This window comes from Xyrauchen texanus, chromosome 50, assembly GCF_025860055.1.
Source record: "Xyrauchen texanus isolate HMW12.3.18 chromosome 50, RBS_HiC_50CHRs, whole genome shotgun sequence".
In the NCBI taxonomy this organism is placed as follows: Eukaryota; Metazoa; Chordata; class Actinopteri; order Cypriniformes; family Catostomidae; genus Xyrauchen; species Xyrauchen texanus.
In genome coordinates this window covers 7,406,937-7,432,586 of record NC_068325.1, presented here as the reverse complement: position 1 = coordinate 7,432,586, position 25,650 = coordinate 7,406,937, and the positions used below count along the sequence as shown (strand labels likewise).

At 42.1% G+C, this 25,650-nt stretch overlaps 1 protein-coding gene and 1 long non-coding RNA gene across 2 annotated transcripts in view; one reads left to right on the top strand and one right to left on the bottom strand.

The window, feature by feature from the left end:
• LOC127641040 (uncharacterized) overlaps positions 1–25,650 on the top strand; it is an 82,637-nt gene that overhangs the window by 8,128 nt on the left and 48,859 nt on the right. The window lies entirely within an intron of this gene.
• The window catches only part of LOC127641042 (uncharacterized), a 55,480-nt gene continuing 45,623 nt past the window's right edge, over positions 15,794–25,650 (bottom strand). The window contains exons 2-3 of the long non-coding RNA XR_007970141.1: positions 16,100–16,712; positions 15,794–15,998 (exon numbers count right to left, since the gene is read on the bottom strand). This is a non-coding gene — a long non-coding RNA (uncharacterized LOC127641042). The remainder of the gene's footprint in view (positions 15,999–16,099; positions 16,713–25,650) is intronic.

Below are 25,650 nucleotides of genomic sequence, written 5' to 3'. Positions count from 1 at the left end.
CCAAGGTCATTTTAAAGCCTAGACACGGCTATGTTCCCAAGGTGATCCGTACTCCTTTCAGAGCACAGGTCATTTCCCTATCGGCGCTGCCAGCATCCGATAGCGAACGCGACGCCAATCTCCTTTGCCCAGTCAGAGCACTGAGATTGTATACTGTGCGCTCCGCCTCTTTCAGACGCTCTGAGCAGCTTTTCGTTTCATTCGGAGGGCGCACCAAAGGTCTCGCCGCCTCGAAACAGACACTGTCTAGATGGATAGTGGACGCTATTGCTGCCGCATACGCGTCAAAAGACCTGCCGTGCCCGTTGGGCATTAGGGCTCACTCCACTAGAGGCATGGCCTCATCGTGCGCATGGTCCAGCGGGATTTCCATTCACGACATATGTGTGGCAGCGGGCTGGGCTTCCCCCCCTCCACCTTTGTCAGATTTTACAATCTGGAAGTGCCCGCCCTGCAGGCAAAACTACTAGCGGTTTAATCACGCTACAGCTCCCTGGTGAGCTGCACTGATGGGACTCATTCCACACAGACCGGCACCGCCGCTCTGTCGTTCCCTTCCCACTATGTGCTTATGTATTACACACACACTGGCCCGCAATCTTGCCGGCCAAATATTATTTTCTCACTCACAAGGGCTCCCCCGGGTCCCCCCACCCCGGGGTCTCATGCAGTGGATGCTTGGCGTGCACGGCGTTGACAATGGGTTCCCGTAGCGTAAGCTAGCTTACGCAATACGAGAGAACCTCTCATAAGAGAACGAATCGGTTACCTAACGTAACCTCGGTTCTCTCTAGATGAGGGAACGAGTATTGCGTAGCCGCCGTGCTTCGCCACGGCGACTTTCGCTTCATTCAATGAAAACCAGGGTTCCAGCCTCACTGAACTACGCTTATATGCACTCTAGCCACGCCCATTTTGGCGGGCTTTGATGCAGTAAGCGCGTGGACACCTCTCACTGGACGCGAGTTCGCCCAAGTTCGTCTATAGGCTGCAGCAGTTGCCGCAGAGCAACCAATGAGCTCGCTAGCTAGCCCGCTCAAGGTCTGCAGTTGCTGCACTGCGTTGACAAATGATACAAAATTAAGGATAATTTTTTGGCTTCAATATCTCAGAAAAGATTAATCTTTCCCGTAGCGTAAGCTAGCTTACGCAATACTCGTTCCCTCATCTAGAGAGAACCGAGGTTACGTTAGGTAACCGATTCGTTTCCTTACATAGTTTATACACTGTCATGAAATTAATCAGGAATGAGGGAAAATTGTAGCTAATTCAAATTTAAATGGAAAAATCATACAAAGTCTCGAGTCCTCAGTGATAACTTTAAAATATCCTTCACCTTGTTCAAAAGTTTAATAAGATAACCTGTCTGTTACTCTAATATATAGTAAACAAAAGCAGCACTTAAATTCAACAGATGGATATGACATGAACATTGGACTTACCCTTCTTTATTACTAATAAATTAATAAAACTTTTCACATCAGAAAGAAGTTTAACTTAAACTCAACCAGAAAGTGTTCCATTGGTTTGGTCACTCGGCAAACAATGAGTTTTACCTTTATCTAGACTGAAGTTTTAACCTTAAACCAAGTGCAGAGTTTTTCTCATGTCTTTATAGCTTTATAACTTGTGTTTGTTATATATCTCCGTTCTCACCATTTTCCTAACCACAAATAGAAAGTGGCATTGCTCTGCAATGCATTGATACTCTTTATTTGTGGTCTTTTGCTCTTTGTTTAGATCTAAATGTGGGGTTGGCAACCTGATGCATGTGTGCCACCATTAGCATGTGGACGAGTAATCATTGGCAAATGAGCAATAATGAGAGCGAGGAAAACTATAAAAGCCGACAAACAGTCTGTCTTTTATCTAGTCTGATTCATATGCGACGTCAGCCAATTTTGCCAGGGCTTCAGCCCGAATGTTTTGAGTGTAGCCCCAAATGTATTTTGAAAAGTTGACTGACAAATATGAGACCGGACAATAGCCTATGTAAACCCCGAAATCATAAGTTGCCTTATTTCATTGTGCTTTGGTTTTGCACATACTGCATACAGCCTGTAAAAATAGACATAGGTCTTAAAAATAATCTAGCCTATAGAATAAGTTTCTTTGCTGTCGGTAGCCTATGGGCTATTCCGTTTCTTCCTCTCTGTTGAATATGCAGTAGGTAGGGAGGAGCTAGCACAGTCGTTGACATCAACTAACGTTACTTAGTGGCGAGTTAATAGAAGTTAGCAGGAAAGACAGCAAAAATGAAGCAAATGAGGCTTTGAGGTTTTTTCCGAAAGAAGTCAGTGGGTAACAATTCACATTTTTTTTGGTCCTTAAAGTCTGAAGATCATCATCTGGCTGACTTTCACCCACATTAGGCTAGTTATTACCATAGGCTACGTTAGCACTTGGACCAGCATGCTTATCATCGCATTTGAAGATAAACAACGGCTACACATTTCGAGATAAGTGTGCCCATTTCTAGAAAAGTGTAGGCTACATAACCTTGCTATTGTTCATGCTGTAGGTAGCCAGAAACATTAGTTTTATCCCACTGCACTGAATACTTTCCTTGTTTATCAGGTGTTGTTTTCTCTAAGGATAACCAATAAGCATTAACATAAATTAGTGTGACTTGTTTTGTGATATTAGTTTGTAGTAAATATACACTTTGATTTGATTAAATGGTTTTGTAGAGAGTAGCAAAGATGAGCTACTGACTGAGGAGCAGCAGCAGCTGTGCCAGAATCAGGCATGGAAACTGTAACAATTAATCAGTCACTTTACTTTAGAGAAAGTTAAAAGTGAAACATTGTTTATCCCAATGATCCCAATGAAAGGATTTTGACAGATGAACATTGAGAATTATATACAGTTCAATGCCATGGTGTGTCAATGAACTTAGACTAAAGTCATTCATGTATTGCTTTAACTTAGGATCTTAAACAATATTTTGACTATTTATGTCAAAAAAATATAAATTATTTATATTAAATGTTTTTTTCTCACCTCACTTTCTCACCTCACTTTACTCACTATAATATAACTCTTTTGTGATGACTTTATTGTATTGTACATGAAAATTCAAGAATCATGATAGATCTAAGGGCAATCCCACTGATCTGCTCTTCCCAAAACATTGGGAAGAAACAGTGTAGAACTGTAGAAACAGGCCCAGCCAGAGCAAATCTCAAAGAATACCCTCTCACCAGCTTTGGACTACAGAGAAGTGGTTTCTAGTGTGAAAATAAAATGGTCTGGGCTAAGCCCCGGATGTCCTTCAATGCTGGAAATGCCTCTGGTCTGATTATGTCAACAGTTAATCCCAAATGGTCAACATCAGAAGTCCCAATACACTTTACTGCACATAGAAAAAACTTTACAAAGTACAAAATATTTCATAACATCATTAACTGAACATGTCCATGAAACTGAAAGGATTCGAAGCAAAATCATTTCTGTGATAAAAATGTTCAAACAATTATACTGTATAACCAGTGGTCGATTTGTACGCAAAGATCTGTATTGTTTTCATGTAATGTATGTTATTGACTACATTCCTTATTAAATCATGACAACATATACATCATTAGCAAGGTGGACTCCAGCTTCGATAATTCACCACAGTTTTACTCTTTCTGAATTCTGCATGCCACGACATATTATCCTTGTAACTTATGTGTAAAGCATAAAAATATCATATTGACTGATGGAAAATGTAGGGAATAAATGAATGATTACAGCAATATTTGGGTTGTTATATATTTTCCAAACAGTCTGTTGTGTATTTAATATGTTTACTATAGAGAAAAGACGAAGATGTCACTTCAGCTGTCATTTTTCCATGCTGCATATAAAGAACCTGCTTTCTACCTCATTCTATGAATTGAATCCACATGAGATCAGTAAAAGTAAGTTTTGTAACCACTCGATGATGATTGAAAGTTTATATACTGTGTGCAGTAGATTGTGTGTAATTTGTAATGTTTACATTCTGCATCAATGGCAAGGTGCTAAATTATTGGTGCTAAAACTTATTTGTGGCCATAATATGGACCTTTTACCCTCTATTATTGTGTTTTATATTGAATTTTGTGGGGGAAAAATCCACATCAAGTTCATAAAATGTTTTTCTCTCAAACGCTCGCTCACAGTCACACACGCATCTTTTCCACTCCAATAACTGAACAAGTAATGGAAGTTTGGGCTGTTTCTATGAAGGATGCTCAAACAGTGGTCTAAGAAATTTTAGTTGTATATGATGTAACTGTTCTCTTGGTCATTTTTGAAAAGTCCAACATACCTGATTGTCGGTGTTTTAAGAACACCAGCACCTTTTTGCAGTGGAGAGAGAGCTCATGTGCCCATGGTTGCCAGATTGCTAAAAACACTGGAAGAATATTTCCAAACTGAGAATGTGTTAAGAACTGATTGGGGAATTTCCTCTTCTAATATCTGGAAACCCCAAATTTGATGAAATATAATTCTGATCAAGCTAATCACCATTCTTTGAAGTATGTTTATCAAACATAGATAATTAAAATATTTTACTTGCATGATTAGTTCTAAGTAATACATGACACAATTGATCTAAAGGGGAAGGTAAAGGTGGTGGTGGTTTTACAAAGAGGATGGTTATTATAACAAGTGGGATGGCATCCCCTAACACCCCCCTACTGAGGCCTTGTGTATAACCTCCTTCAGTGGCAGCTGGTCCATAGGGGACCACCTTTCATGTCACCAAACCTGACAAAACAGTGAATTAAACATAGGCTTATCAAACAAAGTTTTGAATCAAACATGACCATATAAATATATTTCTTGTATGTTCCAAGAAAACATATATCCATTTCCAAAAACCGCCCATTCCAGATTTGTGTGACATTCAAAAGGATATTGATGAGGGATAAGTGGACATGATAATTAAGGATTTACAGCCATTTTCAGTGGTGGAGGATGAGTGTTTCAGAGCATTTTTCAAGAAGCTTGACCCAACATAGTGCTTCCTACAAGGCTGTGACTATATAAATAGCATCTGCCACACTGTAAAGTTGGTATGGCTTTTTATCATAGGGACAACCCCGAAATTCCCCATTTGTCCCACTTTTTCCCATACTGTTTCCTATCTCCACAACTTTATGATACTTCTTATAATATAAATATATAAAATAAAAAATAAAATTTATATAAAAGTTTTTTCCCCACAGTGATTTGGTCATGGTGAAGATCATAGAAAGAAAGGTTTTGTAATAGTGAGTAACTGATTCAGGGCTCAAAGCCAGGTCTCTAACAGGAAATGATATTAGTCTTATCCCCTGAGCTACTGGAAACACTTTGGTTTCTGGACCCAAATGTAGACACAAAGCTGGAGACAGTGTACTGTTCAATGTCTTTACTGAGTACAAAATTTAATTTCAAGATGAGATACAAGGCACAAATCAGTCTTAGGGAAAAGGAAATTCCAATACTTAAACAAAAGTATATAATCCACTTGGAGAGGCACCAAAATAAGGGAAAAATTCCTTAAGTAAAAAAAAATAATAATAAATAATATATATATATATATATATATATATATATATAAAGCATAAGAACATACAGGCATATAGCACAGGGAAAGAACTGAGGCTGAATTAATTCAAGAGAAGACTGAGCAAATAACAACTGAAAAGATGGGTTTAAATACAGATGACAAAACTAGGCACAGGTGAACTAGGTCATTAATCAGAGTGGCGAGAGCTCAAAAGGTTCATTGCTCCCCTAGTGGCCAAAGCATAATAGCTAAACACAGTCTCATCTTGTTTTGAACAAACAGAGAGCAAAAGTGAACAGGATTAGGGGAACATTCAAGATAAACCAGGTCAAGGTCTGGAGACAGCCTGTTGCATCTAAGAAGGTCTGACTTGTGGAAGTAGGTTATGAAAAGGATGTCTGGTTATGCTGTATAGAAGGTTGGACTGCAGAAAAAACAGTAAAATTACTTGGGGGTACTGACTTGATTTGGCTGCCATGCACAGCTGGCTGAATGGCTATTATACACTAAAATGGGTGTCTGGTCATATCATGGGCCTGACAAATGGCCAAAACAGGCAACTGACTACCAGGCTGGTTGACTTGATCTGCAGAGTGTGAGATGCTACTTGAAGCATGACTCAAGACTGGAAGGTATTGGTTATGAGTCAGATAACCCTCCTGGCCTGCAGGAAAACAAAATGTGATTGGTGGGGAATGGAGAGACCTGGCATAGTCCTGAATCCTGGGAATGACACTTTATGCATGGGTTGAATGTGCATCATCAATGGTTGTGCTTCATCAATGGTTGTGCTTCATCAATGGTTGTGCTTCAAACTAGGCATGAGTATCATACCTGATGGCTGGTGATTCATTTCAGACAACATGTTTGGAACAGGCTGGGAGGTGGGTTGGTTAACTGATATAAGTAGCTCTTCATTGAATAGAAGTGAGGATTAGCTGTCTGGCTAATAAAGAGACTCTGGGTCATAGATGGCTGCTTCAAAATGGATGGACATTATCTGTGTATTAGTTTACCCCACATGAAGGTGCTTGATTATCTGAGAAACTTAACTTAGAACTCAATAGGCTGTTCAGCCGAGATCGAGGGGTTGGCACCACAAACGGTGGAAGGGGTTGTAGGGAAGACTGTCTACTCTGACCTGGCAACTTCTGGTTAATTGGCAGCTAACTTAGCTTGGCACTCATGGACATAATGATGTAGCACCTGGGCTGACAACGCAATAGGCTCATTCATAGGAACTTATATTAGGCAAGGGAGGCACAGACAGGGCAGACGCTGGCCAAATTGATGCCCTATACAGAGCTCTATACGGCCCTATACACCCTATACGGACGATCGTGTGATGCATGGTGTGAGGTGATCGTCTGTGTTCCGAGGCTGCTTTCGGATCTTTGAATAACGTGCCAGTTATTGTTTCTGGGAGTTGGAGTTGATGCCGTACGCAGACTGCGTAATATGCGTATAAGGAATGGCAGTACTGGTCGCAAATAACTGTCAACTGCTCAATGTTGAGATCTGAAACTTTCCTGATCAGCACATCTGGTTAACCCTATTACTGAGCTGCTTCAAACTTTGATCCAATTCTAAAAAACTCCTTTAGCTGCCTCAGCTCTTCCATCATTCTGTTATTGGCTCTGGACTGGCAAGGGTTAAACACACGGACATGCTCTTAACTGCACTGGACTGGAGCTACGGATTTGGTGGATCTATGGAATTGCTTGGAACGTGCAGGATTCATTTAAAAATCTTTAAGATAGTCTTGAAGACAGTATGTGAAATAATACTTGGGATTGGGAATATGTGTGAAATAATATGTTGGGAATGCAAAGGAATTATTATTTTTATCATGCAGGGATTAATCGCAATGGGGTGTCAGTCAAAATACCATGAGATGTGCATCCGTTTGCATAATTTATTAAATTACCAATGCTGATACACTTTAAGAGAAAAATCACTGTAGATGATTTTTATTGATAAATTATAGATAAATTACTGATTGGACATCAGATTGTTATTTTGGTATTTTTGATGATATTGTTTGTCTTCTAAAATGTAATTAGTGCAAATACAAATAAATGCTTGTATTAGTAAATATTTACATAATAATTACACAATTAGTCATCACTGTAAAACGAGCTACATAGATTACATACAATATCATCCAATACAATGGAAACATACATAAATAACACTGTTACCTCATTGACAAAAAACAATAGGTGTATTCAAGTTCAACTGTGCCTCGACTTAGATTTGCCGGTTGCTGTCCGGGAGGTGTGGAAAAAGAGTTGTAAAGCCGAACACTTTGTACGTCTCATAGTGTGATGAACCTACATCATTCACAGCAAATTGCACAATGTTTGTGCTTGAATTTGACATATAATAACCAGACACACTGTTCATTTGAATAGCTTACGTGCTGCTGAATACAGTTCTTGTGTGTTCAAGAAGTCCTATATAAGAAGACAATTGTAATGTTTGGTCTTCTACCATACTACTATTTCTGCCATAGACTGATATGGCAGAATTATATCGAGTATGGTAGTATGCCATTAAAAAACTCAGCCCATGAAATGAGCTGTGTTATCATGAGAGCTTGTGCAGCCATTTTGGAGAAACTGCACTGGCTGGTTTTTGTACGATAACAACAGGCTGACTGTACATTATTCCTTTCTTAGCATATATAATATAACATTATTGTTAAGTAAGTGTTGCTGTAAAACTATCTTCTAAATGTCTACTTTAATTCTTATGTTTTTTTTTATTTTCCCTTTTTTGTCCTGAAGATGCCCTTATTCTGGCCTCTGTGTTTCGAGCTTCTTCCTACTCTATTTGCAAATATGCACATTTTGATGAAAGTAAAATAAACTGGAATAAAAGATTTTGTCTTCATTCTTTCTCTCTCTCTCTCTCTATTCCTTTTACTGCACCTTTTACTGCACCTTTTACTACCCGGTCCCGATCTTCTGGCTCCCCAGACTCACTACCCTCGATGGTGGGGCAGCCAAGGGCTACTCGGTGAGCTCCCGTCCACCGCCTGTAGGATTATGTCGTCCCTGACGGCCAAAGAAACTGCAAAAAGAACTGCACGAGGGTGGTTCCGCCATGGGATTGATACAGGAACTGCGCTCGGTGACCGACCGCAGGAAGCAGATGCCAGCCGCCAAGAAGAGAGATGTGAAGCGCTCGGAGACAGGCTGACCCAGGGGCAAGGAGACCCGCTGCTCCAGAGTTGGTGAACAGACCACTCCATTCCCGGTGGAGGGACAGTAGGAGAATATTTTGTTCCCTTTATTTCGCCAGACGCTCAATTAGTTGCGGTACCCAAAAGTTTAACAAAAAAGCATTTCTTTATTCCCTGGGTCACACATCTGGTGTGTGCGGCCGTCACTATGACCACCATCCACCATTCCATTTTGGCAGGTCCAGCACAAATACGGTTTCGACAGACTGTGGGGACGATGTACCCCCCACCAGACTGATCCTCTGGTGGTACCAGGAGCCAGGGAAGTGCTTCGATGTTCCTTGAATGTACCTCAGGCTTCGCCCCGTCACGATGCCCCACCCGCAGGTATGTCCCCTTGGTCCCATTCGCCCGGCACTGTGACACGTGTCTTGCGCTCTCCAACCCGTTGCGATGGCTGGCCTGGACCGTCCGACTTGGCTACGTGATTCAGTTCGCCAGGCGTTCGCCCAGGTTCAGCAGCGTCCACTTCACTTCGGTGAACATTGCTGTGTCTGGTGTGCACTTTACGAATCTATTTGGATCGCACGCAGAGCTTCAGAGTCTCTGAGCAGCTCTTTGTCTGCTTTGGTGGACAGCGGAAAGGAAGCACTGTCTCCAACCAGAGGATCGCCCACTAGATCATTGTCACCATAGGAATCCATAGTATCATGTCCAGCACGTGCCACCTCCCGCAGGGCTACGAGCCCATTCAACCAGAAGTGTGGCGGCCTCATGTGCCCTGACCCGTGGTGCCTCTCTAACAGACATTTGCAGAGCAGCGGTCTGGGCAACAGCTCCTGTGTCTTGGCAGGAATGAAAAGGTAAGTCGGGGACAGTTGTCCGGGTGTATCGCTTAGCATAGTGCCTTTCACCTCCACTGAGCTGTGGACGTGTGCTGTTGACTCCCAGTAGGGTTCACAAAATGTGTTCCCTGGATGACTTCCTCCTAGCCCTGTGGCAGACGTGTTTGTGCAGAAACTCGCTGCCGGCTCAGTACAGGTGCTTAATAAGCCCTGTACTGGGGTATGTGCTCCACAAGTGCTGGTTCCCCATAGGTAACCCCATGTGACGTATATCTGCCGCTAAATCGTTTCCCTGTTGGTAAATTGCGTCTTCCTTTGGCAGAGGCCCCTCCCATGTTTGTAGAAACTCCTCCCCCACTGGGTAGGACCTACCATGTGACCTCTCCACATGACATACTTCCGACAAAGCTCGACAAGAACATGTGACGTATTTACACTCAAAATACCCCCCCCCCCCCCCGGGTTGGGTGTGGTCTCCACGGTGTCTTCCCCTTGGGAGTGACACCCCCTGACGTGTACACTGGTGGTCCCAATCGGTTGACAAATTCACTCTATTTGGGGAGAAAAAGAAAAAAGAGGGAAAAAGGCACGAGTAAACGGAGGTTACGGAAGTAACCAGGACGTTCATTGGACTCACATTGAACTTGTATGACAACATTCAATAGTACTCGCACTACATAGGGTAAGTTGTCACAATGGGAACCTGCCATTAACTAACATTTATAAATAAATATGAAACGCAAAACAGTTCATGAAACAGTAAACCTCAAATTCTTTACATAAGAGACAAAACATGTTTTATTTTTTAATACTAAATTAATTTGAAATAGATATATTTGTAGACAAAGGTTTTTCTAAAACACTTTTTCCCTGAAAATCTACATTTATTCACTTTATAATTTACATCTTACTGCAGTATCTGTCAACTCCATCAGACACACTAAAAGCATGCCATTTTAATTTGATACACCCAACAAGAGTGTAAAGTCTTTAATGATCTAATACCAGTGTTCAGCAAAGGAGTTAAGTGATAAAATACATTCTATAATTAGTTTTTCTGTTTTCACACTATTTAATTTTTTTATATATTTTTCCATCTTAACCATGTGTTGTACATTTTTTCCTTAGTTAAAGCTGCCTCTATGACCTAAACTTAAATGCCAAAATTATTCCACAAGTCTTAACAGAAATGATCATAATGGGATGACCGCAGAGACTTAAACACTGCTTGTTTGAAATATATACAAATATTAAAATATGTTTTCTTTTTACTTATGTATTTTTTTTTAATCTTACAGATCAATACCTTTCAGTTGATATTTATTAATGTGTTTCATTTTTTAAACACTTTGTATGGCAGTTTGACATTTTGAAATCTTGCTGAATGTATGTGCTTCCAGGAATAGAGCATGCTTTTAAAAAACAATTCTAATGAAATTATTTACAAGTAATACATGTGTGAGTATACACATTTCCTTTAGATTGAACTAAAAGAGGACTTTTGTCTATATAGGACATGTTTTGTCCCAGTGAAACAAGTATTATAACTTATTAAACAAATAAGACAACATGCCCCGAACTGACATTTATGAATGAAACAGTTCAATACAGTATTTTCATTATATATCATTCTCTTATCTGACTGTATCCAAACGCAGTTTTATTGTGTTTAGTTGTTTACCAAACAGCTGTTACAAACATATCATTACATTTTAATTTGGAGGATAAAGTTCACAAAACATTATTCTAACTGAAGTTTTGAACGGGATGCGTTTAGTCAACATGCAAAATCATAAATAAAACTAGAATTTTGCACTCAACCCTTTATTATCTAGAGCAATTAAAAATGGAAAACTTAATAAAAAATAAAATGTCGTTATTGAATAATGATACTTGGATGATCACTTCCTTTCACTGTCCTGAAGCTGCTGGAGGGAGGAGACGCACCGCACCTCTCCTGACATCAATGCAAAGACGAAAGAAGAAATAAAAGCTTGTCAAATCTCTGTGGACATAAACGAGCAGTTATGAGATAAGAAGAACAGAGGAAAGAAGGTAAATGACGCGTATTTTCTACATGATATCTGCTGTATAAATATATATAAAGAGTTGTTTTTCGGATGTGGAATATAAAATCATTCCAAACAAGGAAATGGAATTTGTCTTTATATCTGGACGAAACATTGTCAGTATTATTTTCCAAAGCAAAACTTAGTGAGATACAATTCTTTATTCCAAATGAATTCCCCAGTCTGACTAACATCACGTCATCAATCTCAAACAACTTTCTTTAGAAAGTTTATCATATATTTACAGAATTATTTATTATAAGCAAATCTATTTAGCAAAGCCATGAAATACAAACCAAATATAAAAGTGACTGTCTGATCTAACTTATATACATGAATTACTGTAATAGATTTACAATTTACAATAGTTCTTGCATAATAATAGACTAATAATTGAACTGTTGTACATTGAGACTGTACTACTCACATTTCAACTGACTTAATTGTAATTAAACTAGATTGAAAAACATATCTAATAAACTTATCTAAAAAACTTATCTATTTAATTGTCTGCCACAATACGGGTAATACTAATGCAGATTTATGACTTGAATTATTCACTTGTCATGAAGGATTAAAAAAACAGAGCAGATTTTCAACAACTTTACTTCTAAATAAAATAAACTAATATAACATCTGAATAATTAAAATATATAAATATATATGCTTGTAATTTGCAAACCAACCCCAAAACAGGCAATGTTTTGCAAGGGCCATCAGTATGACAAAGCAGACTGGTTCATATGTCCTGTGCAGTGTTGACATGTGTATTAAAAATAATGCTTTAATGATTTTAATTTCAGTCCTTCTCTATCAGGATCTCAAATGTGAATAAAGTTAAAGTCTTGTACTGTAAGATGCTGTTGTGTCTAAAGAGAGATTATGAGAGTTTAACTAGAACATTATCACAACAACAGCCATGTAAGAAGAATATGAGATTGAACAGTGTCATTGTTGGAATCTTTCTTACGCACTAGTTGTCAGACTAGTTTTAAAGCTGTCCTGTGTTTGTTGTAGAAATAGTTTCTATGGTCGGTCACTTTCAGAATGTCAGAGATCAGAGGAGCAGGGTGTTAATCAGTTTGCAATAAGACTAATAAATGAATCAAATAATAGATTCATAAAATGCAGATATTAATACACTGAAAACATGATAACTTAATTCAAATGTGCTTCATGTGGCAACAGGTGAATTAACTGGTTTGATCAGGTAGAAATAGTTTTTTACAGAGTAACCAGGAGACAAAGTAAAACTGAAAGCAGGATCAACACAAATAATAAACAAATACGTAAGAGTCAAATAACGATAGGTTGAAATTTCAGTTTAATAGTCATCCTTTATATTATAGCAAGCAGGAAATGATACACACATGAGTTCAATGAGTATGCAAAACAGTCTAGGAGTTGTGATTTACATACTCTTTAAAGTAGTATGCATACATGATAGAATAAACCCAGTGAATACATTTAACAAAAGTTACAGTATTGAACCAGAATACACTGCATGAAACAGAACTACTGTCAAATGGTATATTTTTACTCTTTACAAATGAATTAAAAGTGTAATATAACTGATGATGTTAATTCTTAGCAGTCAAAAAGTGAAGAATGCAACATTAAAACTCCCGACTGACATTATACTTCTGGTCCATTCATCACTGGAAATGGAAGGGAAAGTCAAGCGCATTGATGGTTTCTGTGAACTGTGATCTGGTTGAATAATGAACCTTTTTGCACTGTAGCAGGTCATCTTGGTTTTCCATGCAAATATAACATTAGCATACTGCTGAAGTTTGCTACCTGGAATTTTGTTGTCCCCAACTGCTGTATTTTCATTTAAGAAACACAACATCCAAACTAAAATGCAACTTAAACAGAGATCCAATATATACCAGCATGATACAAATGGAAACAAAACTCACTAGAATATTCAGTTTACACATTTGACATTTAAGAGCAGATAAGGCAATAGTACAAACACTCGTGCTGTAAAACAAGAGACAACTGGAATAATCGATCTAGACATGAAACACACAAAATAAAAGTATTCACATATACAAGTATACACATGCAAGAAAGAGTCCTGAAAGTGTTAAAGTGACAGCCTTTAACCTTAATAATTGATAATCAGTTATGATTTATGAGTTTTATGTTTACATTCATGTTTACATATTTGATAGTGCAGTTAGGGACAGAGGGACAAAAAGTTTATTATGTGGATAAATCTTGCAGAGCTTGATCAATTGTCTTATTAGTCTTCAAACTAACCAGCAATAATAATGTAGATGTAACAATGTTCTTGTTGATATTATGGAAAAGTTTTGACAATGCATTCCTAAACAGGTTCTGTAAGTCAGTCATTTGGCTTGATGTTATTAGAAACAGAAAAGGTTGCTGAGCCCATCTAACAATTGAGGTGTTCCACATCATAATGATGTCAGTGATATAAATATCAATTGTTACAAAAATAATTTAAAAAGAGAGCATAGGCTTATTAATGTTGTAACAGCAGAATATAAGGCAAACTTCATAAAGTGCGTAACAACAAAATAAAGTTCAAGTAGAAGCCATAGTAAGAGAAATGATAAATTCTATAGTACAGCGATGCCCACCACTAGATCACAATCATTATTCTCATCAGCCAATCGCAAGATCGTACGGCTGAATATATAAAAGGCGCTATAACCTACACTTTTAATATTTCTTTCTCCCTGAGATCCACTTATGATGTTAGTGAATGTTGTTTTGTAGCAAAACGGTCACATTTTATTTTTGGATAGTTTTTCACCCGGTCTCTGAACCTTGAAATGAACGGACCACTTCTTGCTGCTCTGTCTAAAGAAATGTATGTGAACAGGACATACTAGCATTTTCTCACAGGCTTTTAAAGGCATTTTGCATGTTATGTGACAGGTGGCAAGCTTTTAAGCCCCACTCACACGCCAGTGCTTTTATCTCTTGATGTCACTAGTAAGTGTCCGTACTGCAGATGGCTCTTACAATATTAGTGGACAGCAAAGATTACAAATATTGATGGTAAAACAAAAATATCTTTCTAAAAGTACACAATATATTTTAACATTTTTAATATAATATTATTTGCTATTTGTGAACTGCCAGAAGCCCTCCCGCATGACATCATATCCTGGTCTGTTACGTTGTCTGAAACAAATGAGCATGCTCAAAGCCTAGTGTCATCGCCCCTTTGAAAAATCTCTGTCGCTGAAAATCTCTGGCGGTTTGAACACACGAGAGGCGGGCCAGCACAAACACACTGATGCCCACAGAAACTGCTTCAGCTCAACGCAAGAGAGTAAAAATATGCATCTCTAAATGATGCTATTACTCTAAATAAATGTTATTCCATGTTGTATGCCATTAATAGATAGTTAACAAAACTAACTAAATAAAATGACATTTATTTCACCAGTAAATAGTATAACCACAAATTGAACTAAATAAATGTGATTGGTGCGTAGAAATGTGCCGTCTCTTTAGTGGATTCCACATAGAGTATATAAGACTAAATATTTCTATCTTTCATGGAGCGTGCAGCATTGTATGGGGAAAACAATTGTTGCCTGTACGTTTCTTCTTTTTATAAAATAAGAATAATAAAAAAAGTGAAATAGTTATAATCATGATATTCCTGTTAGACTGTTATTTCCATGGCTTTTTTTTTCACATATTAGAGTTTTAAATTTAAAATGGGTAAACTGCGTTGGACTACTTAATGAAAAAATTGATGGAATTAAAAAAAAAGAAAAAAAAAGGATGGGGACCGCTGCTATTGAATATGTCACGTCTCACTACTTAATATAAATAAAAAGCACAAAAAAAAAAGATGAACAATATCGCAATCTTTGGTCTTGTTTTTGATCCTTGATTTCTTTGGCCAGTTATTGGTCTCTCTGTAAAACAAAATAATTATAATAAATCTTGAGTCAAAACAATTGAAATGATGAACGCTGAATTTGGTCAACATCTGCCACATTCACATTTTAAATCATAAACTTCAAAATCAAGAACTTTGAGTTAATCAGTTCTTACACACCATTAATTGTGAGATTTATATTCACATGATGGTCTGCGGGAGTTATGAAGCAAGTGTACAGGCCGGCATCAGCGAAGTTCAAGTTTTCTGATCTTGATGGAGTAGTTTCCGCTTACATACTCATCAGGAAAAGATTCAGCTCTAGTGTTGTGCTTTACATCATCTGAATTACTGCCGGGACTAAACTCATAAACAGGCTTTTCATTGTATATCCAATGCACTGTGTGAACTTCTCTTTTATCTCCAGTGTAAGAACATGGCAAGACAGCATAGTCTCCAGTGGACTGTTTAACTGTGACCATGTCGCCTATAGTCACTGAAAATCAAGAGAACTTTAAAGTAAGGGAACACAGTTTGGCATTTCTGCATGAATTTGCCATTATTTAAATAAATGTAGTTTGTTTGTTAGTTTCTTACCTTTAGGAATGAAAAATGCCAACACATAGATCAAGCAATAACTGTAGAGAGAGAAAGACACAATTTATTATTAACTTTAGCAACAAGACAGGTACATAAGGTGAAATAACCAAAATAACACATTTTTTTCCCCTCATAAATGGCCATGATTGAGAAATAACCTTGTGTATCTTTGGCCGTAGTATAAGAGTTATAATAATTATTATATGTTTAGCCATAAGCAACAGGCCCGGCTCTAGCTCTAAGATTTAAGGTGGGCCATAGAACCCTCTGGGTGGGTCAAACAGTTGGAGGTGTGGGCAGAGGGGTGGTTGCCAAGGTAGGCCAAGCTCATGATTGCAGACCCCCCTTTGAAACCAGCCTGATAAACAATATGAATGTTATAGTTTGTTGAGTTCAAGTGCTAGATGTAGAAGTTAACACGTTTTGGGGGAAATACAATTTGTAATACTAAAACATCTGAAATTTTACAAAAAAAATCTCACCTAATCTCACTGCTTACCTCTGTTTTTATTATTATTATTATCACTTTAAGAGTACAAGTCAATATTCAACAGTTAAAAATGTCAGTTTAATGTTGACAAAATGAATTAAAACTATTAACAAATTAAACCTTGAGAGACATGCTTATACAATATTGTAAGATTATTACATATATAATTTAGAGATGTGGACTCAATCTGTTAAAATGCGTATTTTGTATGCATTTTACCATTATTATATGTAGGGTAATTTATGTGCATGCTAAATTTAGGAGGGAATTTAGGGTCTTGAAATATGTGAGCTATGAACTAAATAAAACTGTCTTTATTCTACATTATTATGTATTGAAATATATAATGGAATTAGTCACGTTTGACAACCATTATAAATTAGATAAATTACAAATAACTAGATTATTTCTCTGAATAAGATTCTCCACCATTGAAACCATAATATATCGATTTCAAATAATAAGTCTGGTTTTATCCGCTCACACTTTCTATTGTAAGGAATTAGCTTTATTAAGGGAATTTTGATTAATTCACTTATTGGATGTGGTGGTTCATTCCAAACTTCCTCCGCCGTCTCAGGAAGAAGAGGCGCTAGTGAGCCTTCTTCACAATGGCCTCAGTGTGGACGGACCATGTGAGTTCCTCAGTAATGTGGACAACGAGGAACTTGAAACTGCTGACTCTCTCCACCGGTGCTCCATTAATGGTGATGGGGCTGTGTTCTCTGTCTTCTTCCTGAAGTCCACTACAAGCACTTTGGTCTTACTGACTTTGAGGGAGAGGTTGTGCTCCTGACACCAGCGTGTCAGAGTGTGCACCTCCTCTCTGTAGGCATCATTGTCAGTGATCAGACCTGCCACCGTCGTATCGTCAGCAAACTTAATGATGCATTGGAGCTATGTGTTGCCACACAGTCATGTGTATATAGGGAATACAGGAGTGGTCTGAGAACACAGCCATGCAGGGCTCCAGTGTTGAGGGTCAGTGATGAGGAGATGTTGCTGCCTATTCTAACCACCTGACGTCTGCCTGATAGGAAGTCCACTTTGGTTATCACTTTGATAAACATATAATAATTATGAATATTTTAGAGCTGTCAGGACGGATTTCGTGGGAAATTGCAAACATATGTAATTTGCATCTGCGTGTTCACATAATATCCGTACACAGAGAAAATAAGCTCCAGCTACTGTAGCGCGTGTATGGTGTGGGAGTAACGTGAAGCTGAAAGTTTGTTGTTCACAACAAATGAGATAAATGTACCATGGATCATTCAAATCAGCAAACCTCAGAGGAATCACCGGTTGTAAAAACAAAGAAACCCTGAACAGAGCAGAGTCTACAAGCAAAAGGGAAAGCACCAGAGTCAGTAATAAAACCTGAACCAACATCGGCTTGGCTTTTCAATAGTGGCGACAACTGAAAGGATTTAAAAGCAACCCAGAGATTTTAAAGCTTTTTTCTTGCTCATAAGGGAAGATATTTTATTGATAGGGTTTATGTATAGTTGTGTAATCGCACGTCTGTTTGTGTAGGCCTATAGTGAAATACAATAATTAAACTGTAATCGGTGCAGAACTTTTCACTTGCTGGCACACGTGTGTATTTTTCTTTATAACGGCAATAATTTATATAAATAAATAAGTTTGTCGTAGGCTTGCCAAGGACATGTGAGTCTTGAAATTATGTTGACCATTGGTTGGTAACAATGACAATCTATAAATCAGTTTCTACCTTGGTCTATTTAGCCAGAATATCCTGAAGTTATAAAAACTTTAAAACATTGTCCTTATCAGACTAGTAATCATTATGTCTAATGTTAACAAATGTTGCCTAACTTTTGTAACGTCCTTTATTTCAAAACATCAGTTTCCACTAAGTCAAAACAACAGCATAAGATATGGCACTTACCTGCTCAGATGACATGTTTTCAGATATCTGTATTTTCCTATCTTTCATTATTTATTTGTCCATTCGCTCTGATATGATGTCCTGTATCATGTGTACACGATGCCTAGAACCACATTCATCCACGTAGATGAGCAGAGCAGAAGCTCAACTTGCGCAACCGCTAGAGGGCCAAAAATTACATAGTGTATCTTTAAATATTCTGAAAGAACATAAAGAGAAAAATGTATGAATAATTGTAGCACTTAAATATTTAGCTCTCATCAACCACATGGGTACATTTTGCCATTTTGAACATTGCTATTAAATCATTTCTGAGGACGTGTACTGCTCAGAATAGAGCTAGAACAAAACGTCCACATATTGTCAAATAATGTTTACCACAGACCTTATTTTACATATTAGTTGAAAAACCTCATTATAAAAACCCATTGGAAAATCCAGAGGGAACTCATGGCAAATTAGACTCCTGTGTTCGCCTACAAATTTACATCACGGCTGAACAGCTCTATTACAGTAAACACTGCACAGAAGTAATGCTATGCGAAATGTGTGAAAACTGAATCTGCTGAATGTCTTATTGACATCCGAGAGGAAACGTCTTATAGACATATTGCAGAAGAGTAAACAATGGACAAAATATATTTCCCAGATGTAAATACACACATAGCTGATAGCACATGTACAGACGTCTATTTGATATGTGTGTTTACATCTGTTAACATATTTTTTACATTGTTTGCTAATTTGCGATATGACTATAAGACGTAAGGTATGTCAATAAGAATGTCTTTGATGTCTAACATAACCCAGCATGTGAATCTGACCAACAATCCCTCTACTTCCTTCTACAGGCCATTAATGGTAGGACGACACCGGAGAACACCAATGTTAACTTTTACTTGAGCATTAAGGTGATATATATGGATACACCGAGCTAGTCCAAAGTTGTTTTAGATGATCTGACTCTTCATTTGGATGCAGTAAATGGACTGAGGAAAAAAACTGCATGGAAAATCAGAGTAATGACAAACAATCATCAGTTTCAAATATCAAACAGATTAAAACAACACCATAAAATTCACTGTAAATAAAAAACTATACTGAAATAAAATGCAGTATAAAAATCTGATAGCATACTGGACTTTAATTTCAGAATAGGATGTTGTTGTAAATATTTATTGTAAAAATTGTGCACTTGTTTATACTTAATGTGTTGGACAGATTGTACAATATGATTCTATTTCAGGTTCTCCGCTTTAGAAACACTGTTAAAAATTAGCACAATATGTTTAAAAATGGTAAAAATGATATAACATGAACATATACAAATAAATTCAATAAGCTCGCTTATTAAAGTGATGATGGTTATGTGCAGGCCCAGACAGAATCTACTGATTTGAGATGTACTTGAGATTTCAGTGGAGTTCTGTGTGGACCTGGTGATGGTGAATAAGGATTGAAAGCGTTGGGCTGTAATAGAATACATGTAACAGCTGCTACGTATTCAGAAGTAACTGTATTCAGCCCTTGTTACGTATTCAAGCACCTGTATTCAGAATACAGTAACTTAATAAACATTTTTAGAATACTTTTAGAATACTTCTCTCATAACGAACACAAATAAGGCAGATGTGAATGAAAATGATTGTCAATCAAGTAAAAAACAGTTCCCCTTCTGTCGCTCTCTCCACGTTGTGTCGGAGAAGCGACACTAGGGGTCTCTCTTGAGCGCCGATATTCACCTCTGATCTATGAAAAAAGGCCAATGAGAAGTTGGCAGCCGGTATTTGCATGTCCCGCCCCCGGACATACGGGTATTTAGGCGCCGCAAATACAGGAGTTCATTCAGTAAATTTCTTCGGAGCCGATGGTCGTGCATGCAGTCTGCTGCGAGTTACACACCAAGTTCCTGTTTAATCCTCTGACGCTCTGCATGCTGTTGGATTTCACGGTGCATAACAGCGGCTTTCTCCTTCGTGCACGGCTGTGCATTCTTGCCCCTGGGCGCTTCGACAGCGCAGACAACTCGAAAGAGTTATTCTAAATGAGTGAATTTCGCTCTAAAAGAGCAAAACACAGCGGCGTTGAATGTCCTTCTCAGGACGCGTCTTTTTAAAGACGATATTTCCGCCCCTGTGTAGTTTCTGGATGTGGTTGATTTCTCCCCACCTCTGACGGTCATAAAAACTGCCTTGCATTCCTGGGTTGCGATCACACGCAGGCAGCGTTTTTATGAATGGTCTATGTTTTCAGTGCGAGAACATAGCCATGACAGCATTGCGGTCGTAGGCTTTCTCTTGTAGTGAGAGAAAACCGCTTCAGCCGCCCCCCGCGCCTCGTCTCTTTCCTACGGGATTGAGGCAGGCGCCGCGGGCGATGAAAACGATCTGGGGACAATGACGGGCTCCGTTTCGCCGGGTGAACCCCCTCGAAACCCCCCGCCTCCCCGGCACGCTTGTTTGTTTCCGTCCGAGCTCGGGATGAGCATTCTCTCCAATGGGTTATGTTTTCAGTGTGAGAACATAACCGCGGCAGCGTTGCGATCTCTGCTTTGTCTTGTAGTGAGAGAGAGCCATTTCAGCCGCCCCCCCGCGCCTCGCCTCCTTCCCACGGGATTGAGGCAGGCGCCGCAGGTGATGAAAGATGATCTGGGGAGAATAACGGGATGCTTTCGCCGGGTAAATCCCCTCGAAACCTCCCGCCTCCCCGGCACGCTTGCCTGCTTCCCCCAAGCTCGGGATTAGTGCGGTCCGCTTAACGGCCTACCGTCCGGTCCCTCTAGCTCCCCGGCATTGGATGATGACATCACCGCTGCATTGGAGAGCGTAACAGAAGCGTCGGATGCGGATAACTCGCCTGGGCCGCCACCTTCGGGTCTGCACCCAGTCTGAGCCTGACGCACGGAGGTCCGCTATGCTTCCCCGGGTAATTGGTTCCGCGGGCATGTGCACCGCTCATAGCCGCGTCCCCCCCCGTTCCTTCCCGGACGTGCATGACGAGCTGAACAAGCCCAGCTTCCTCGCTCCTCCGCTCTCGCTACTCTCGGTGGTAGAACGGTCCCAGACTGCTCCCCCCTGCACGCCATGGCCCCCTCCTGCAAGTCCACCGGGCCAGGGCACTTCAAATCTGCACTTGGGTAGTCCTGTTCTTGACGTGCTGCAGGAACTGCACTCAAACAGGCGATGGCCACCACCCGTGGTCCAGAAACGCAACGATGGACAGGACCTGGTCGCAGTACAGGAGGCAGACAAAGCACGCTTTCTCAAAAAAACACCCCCGTCTCCCAGCTCCGTCCATTCGGTGACACCACTTGACGACTCCGCCCAGCAGTCCTCAGTGGTGAAGAAACAGACGTAGGCTATTTCACACATCTTGCCCTGCCGCAAACCTGCCGCCAGGGGCCATGCCCTGTCTGCTCGCTGAGGGCGTACTCCTGCGGCTTTCAAGAAAGAAAGAAAGTGGTGCTCCGCCTCAACTAACAAAGAGAGTGGGCCCAGCTCTCAGCCCCAGCGTTGAGCTCCCCGCAGAAGTTGGACGCCCCTCGTCTCACGGACCCCCTCGAGGACCCGGAAGGCTCCCAGGCACTCCTGAGATGACCGACCCAGAGACCGAGACGATAGCTCCGGAGCTGGTAAGACCGCTCCGTTCCCCGGTGGAGGGCCGGAAGGAGAATTTTTTGTTAAATTCTGTACACTCTATAGAGCTATTTCCTTTTTGTCTCTGGGTCACCTGGCCTGCAAATGCCATTCTTACGGCAATCTGCTTTCAGATTACGACAGTCCCGGTACAACGGACGCGGCGATCCCCCCTTCCGCCTGCCCACGACTGTCCCGGACCTGCGAGTTTTCAATCGGGCCTTGTTAAACCTCCCGTTCAAAATGCTCACGCAGAGAAATATTCTGGCGGGCGTTCAGCATCTAGATTGGTTCGCAGCGGTAGACCTGAAGGACGCGTACTTCCACGTCTCAATTCTGTCACGACACCGACCCTTCTTATGGTTTGCGTTCGACGGCCAGGCGTTTCAGTACAAAGTCCTCCCCTTCGGCCTGTCTCTGTCCCCTCGTGTCTGGCCCTTGCCCTGCTACGAGTAGCCGGCATCCACATTCTCAACTACCTCGACGACTGGCTCATCCTAGCACACACTCGAGAGTTACTATGCACACACAGAGACCAGGTGCTCCGGCACCTCAGCCACTTGGGGCTTCAGGTCAACTGGGAAAAGAGCAAGCTCACTCCGGTTCAGAGCATCTCTTTTCTCGGGTTGGAGTTAGACTCAGTCTCAATGACAGCACGTCTCATGAGCGAGCGTCCTCAGTCGGTGCTGGACTGCCTCGCTTCCTTCAAGCCAGGCACAGTGGTCCCTCTAAAAGTTCTCCAGAGGCTCCTGGGGCATATGGCGTCCTCCGTGGCGGTCGCGCCGCTGGGGTTGATGCATATGAGACCACTCCAGCACTGGCTCCAGACTCGAGTCCTGAGACAAGCATGGCACCACGGCACGCATCGGGTAAGGATCACCCCTGCCTGCCTCAAAACACTCCGACCCTGGACAGACCTCTGCTTTTTACGGGCAGGAGTGCCCCTGCAGCAGGTGTCCCGACGTGCTCTGGTCACAACCGACGCTTCCCGGTCCAGGTGGGGTGCCGTGTGCAGCGGGCACGCAGCGGCGGGCCGTTGGAAAGGGGCCTCGCTGCATTGGCACATCAACTGCCTGGAGTTGCTGACCGTCCTTCTCGCTCTCAGGACATTCCTCCCGTTAGTGTGGGACAAACACGTCCTCGTGAGATCGGACAGCACCACAGTGGTGGCATACATAAATCACCAAGGTGGCGTACGCTCCCACCACATGTCACAACTCGCCTATGGAGCCAGCAGCGACTCAAGTCGCTGCGCGCCACTCACATCCCCGGCAAGCTCAACGTCATAGCGGACGCGCTATCACGACAACGCCTGCCCGGCGGGGAGTGGAGGCTTCACCCCCAGTCGGTCCAGCTGATTTGGGAACGGTTCGGCAAGGCCCAGGTAGACCTGTTTGCCTCCCAGGAAACCTCCCACTCCCAACAGAGGCTCCCCTCAGGACAGACGCGCTGGCACACAGCTGGCCCTCGGGGCTGCGCAAGTACGCATTTCCCCCAGTGAGACTTCTTGCACCGGTGCTGTGCAAGGTCAGGGAGGACGAGGAGCAAGTCACGTTAGTGGCCCCCTACTGGCCCACTCGGACTTGGTTCTCGGAACTCAGGCTTCTCGCGACAGCTCCTCCCTGGCGAATTCCCATGAGAAAGGACCTCCTCTCTCAGGGACGGGGCATGATCTGGCACCCGCGCCCAGACCTCTGGAACCTCCACGTCTGGTCCCTGGACGGGACACGAAAGAGCTAGCCGGCTTACCGGCGACCGTTGTGAATACAATCAACCAAGCCAGAGCCCCTTCTATCAGGCACCTTTACGCCCTAAAGTGGCGCTTGTTCGCAGATTGGTGTTCTTCCCGAACTGAAGACCCGCAGAGATGCGCTATCAAGTCAGTGCTCCTGTTCCTACAGGAGAGGCTGGACAGGAGGCTGTCCCCGTCCACCCTCAAGGTGTATGTTGCCGCCATTGCCGCCCACCACGATCCTGTAGGCAAGTCTTTGGGCAAGCACGACCTGATCCTCAGGTTCCTGAGAGGCGCCCGGAGGTTGACTCCCTCCCGGCCAGGCCTAGTTCCCTCCTGGGATCTCTCGGTAGTCTTGGCAGGACTCCAGAGACCTCCCTTCGAGCCGCTTGAATCAATTGGACTCAGGGCCCTCTCTCCTAAGACGGCCCTTCACATTGGCTTATCACACCCAGGCCGTGCCCCTACCCTTGTGGGTCCGAGCTCACTCAACAAGGGGTGTCCCTAGCAGACATCTGTAGAGCCGCGGGTTGGGCAACACCCAACACCTTCGCAAGGTTTTACAACCTCCGCGTTGAGTCGGTTGCGTCTCGTGTTTTGTCAGGTCCGAGCCCACAGAACTCGGTAACACGTAGACCGACCGGCCGGGTGGATCGCTTGCACCCAGCGCCCTTTTCCTGACGTCAAGGTAAAGTAGTGCGCCTTCTTCCCAGGGCGCCCCACTCTGAGTCGGACCCCTGGTCGATTCCTCCCTAGCCCTCCGGGTCCGCGGTTCAGCGGAGGAACTCGCCGACCCAAGCCACTGCGGGTACCCTGATGGCTACCCTGTACTGGTATAGGTGCTCCACAGGTAAGGCCTCCTGCTCGGACTCCCCCTGTGTGTAATTCCACAGTTCTGTCCCCTTACGAGCGGACCCCCATGTCTCCCTTAGGCAGTTACAGCTGCCCCGGTCGCCGTGCTGTAGCAACTCCCCCCTTTCGAGGCTGGATCTACCACCGCACCATACTTTCCACACGAGCCCTAAGACAGCCGTGTGATGTGTCTACCACTTTTCCTCCCCAAGAAAAAGGGCAGGTGTGGTCTCCGCAGGGTCTGAGTAAGACCCCCTTCCCTATATGCCTGTAAGGGCCCCGGCCGTGATTGCTCTATGTGAGAAACATAGAGAGAAAAGAGGCCCAGCCAGGCTGGCCCGTTCCCATGTTGGCAAACATCGCCTTGTTCCCCTCCCAGGGTAACTAGAAGGATTCCGATGTTCTTATGGGGCATTGGGGAAGGGTACGTGCAGCCAGGTACAGACGATGCGCCGCACTGGATGAAATCCCTGCCCGCCTCTGTATCGGCGGTTCACGTACACGGTTCAGCACATGGCAAGATTGGAATGGGTCCCCTAGTGTCGCTTCTCCGACACAACGTGGAGAGAGCGACAGAAGGGGAACGTTTGGTTACGTATGTAACCTCCGTTCCCCGAGGGAGGGAACGACACGTTGTGTCTTTCCTCCGCCATGTCGCTGAACCGAGCCACTGTTGTGGCCGGACCATTCCGGCTCCTCAGAAAAATCCTGAATGAACTCCTGTATTTGCGCCGCCTAAATACCCGTATGTCCGGGGGCGGGACATGCAAATACCGGCTGCCAACTTCTCATTGGCCTTTTTTCATAGATCAGAGGTGAATATCGGCGCTCAAGAGAGACCCCTAGTGTCGCTTCTCCGACACAACGTGTCGTTCCCTCCCTCGGGAACAATACACATTCACTCTCTCTTCTATTAGAGCAGCAGCA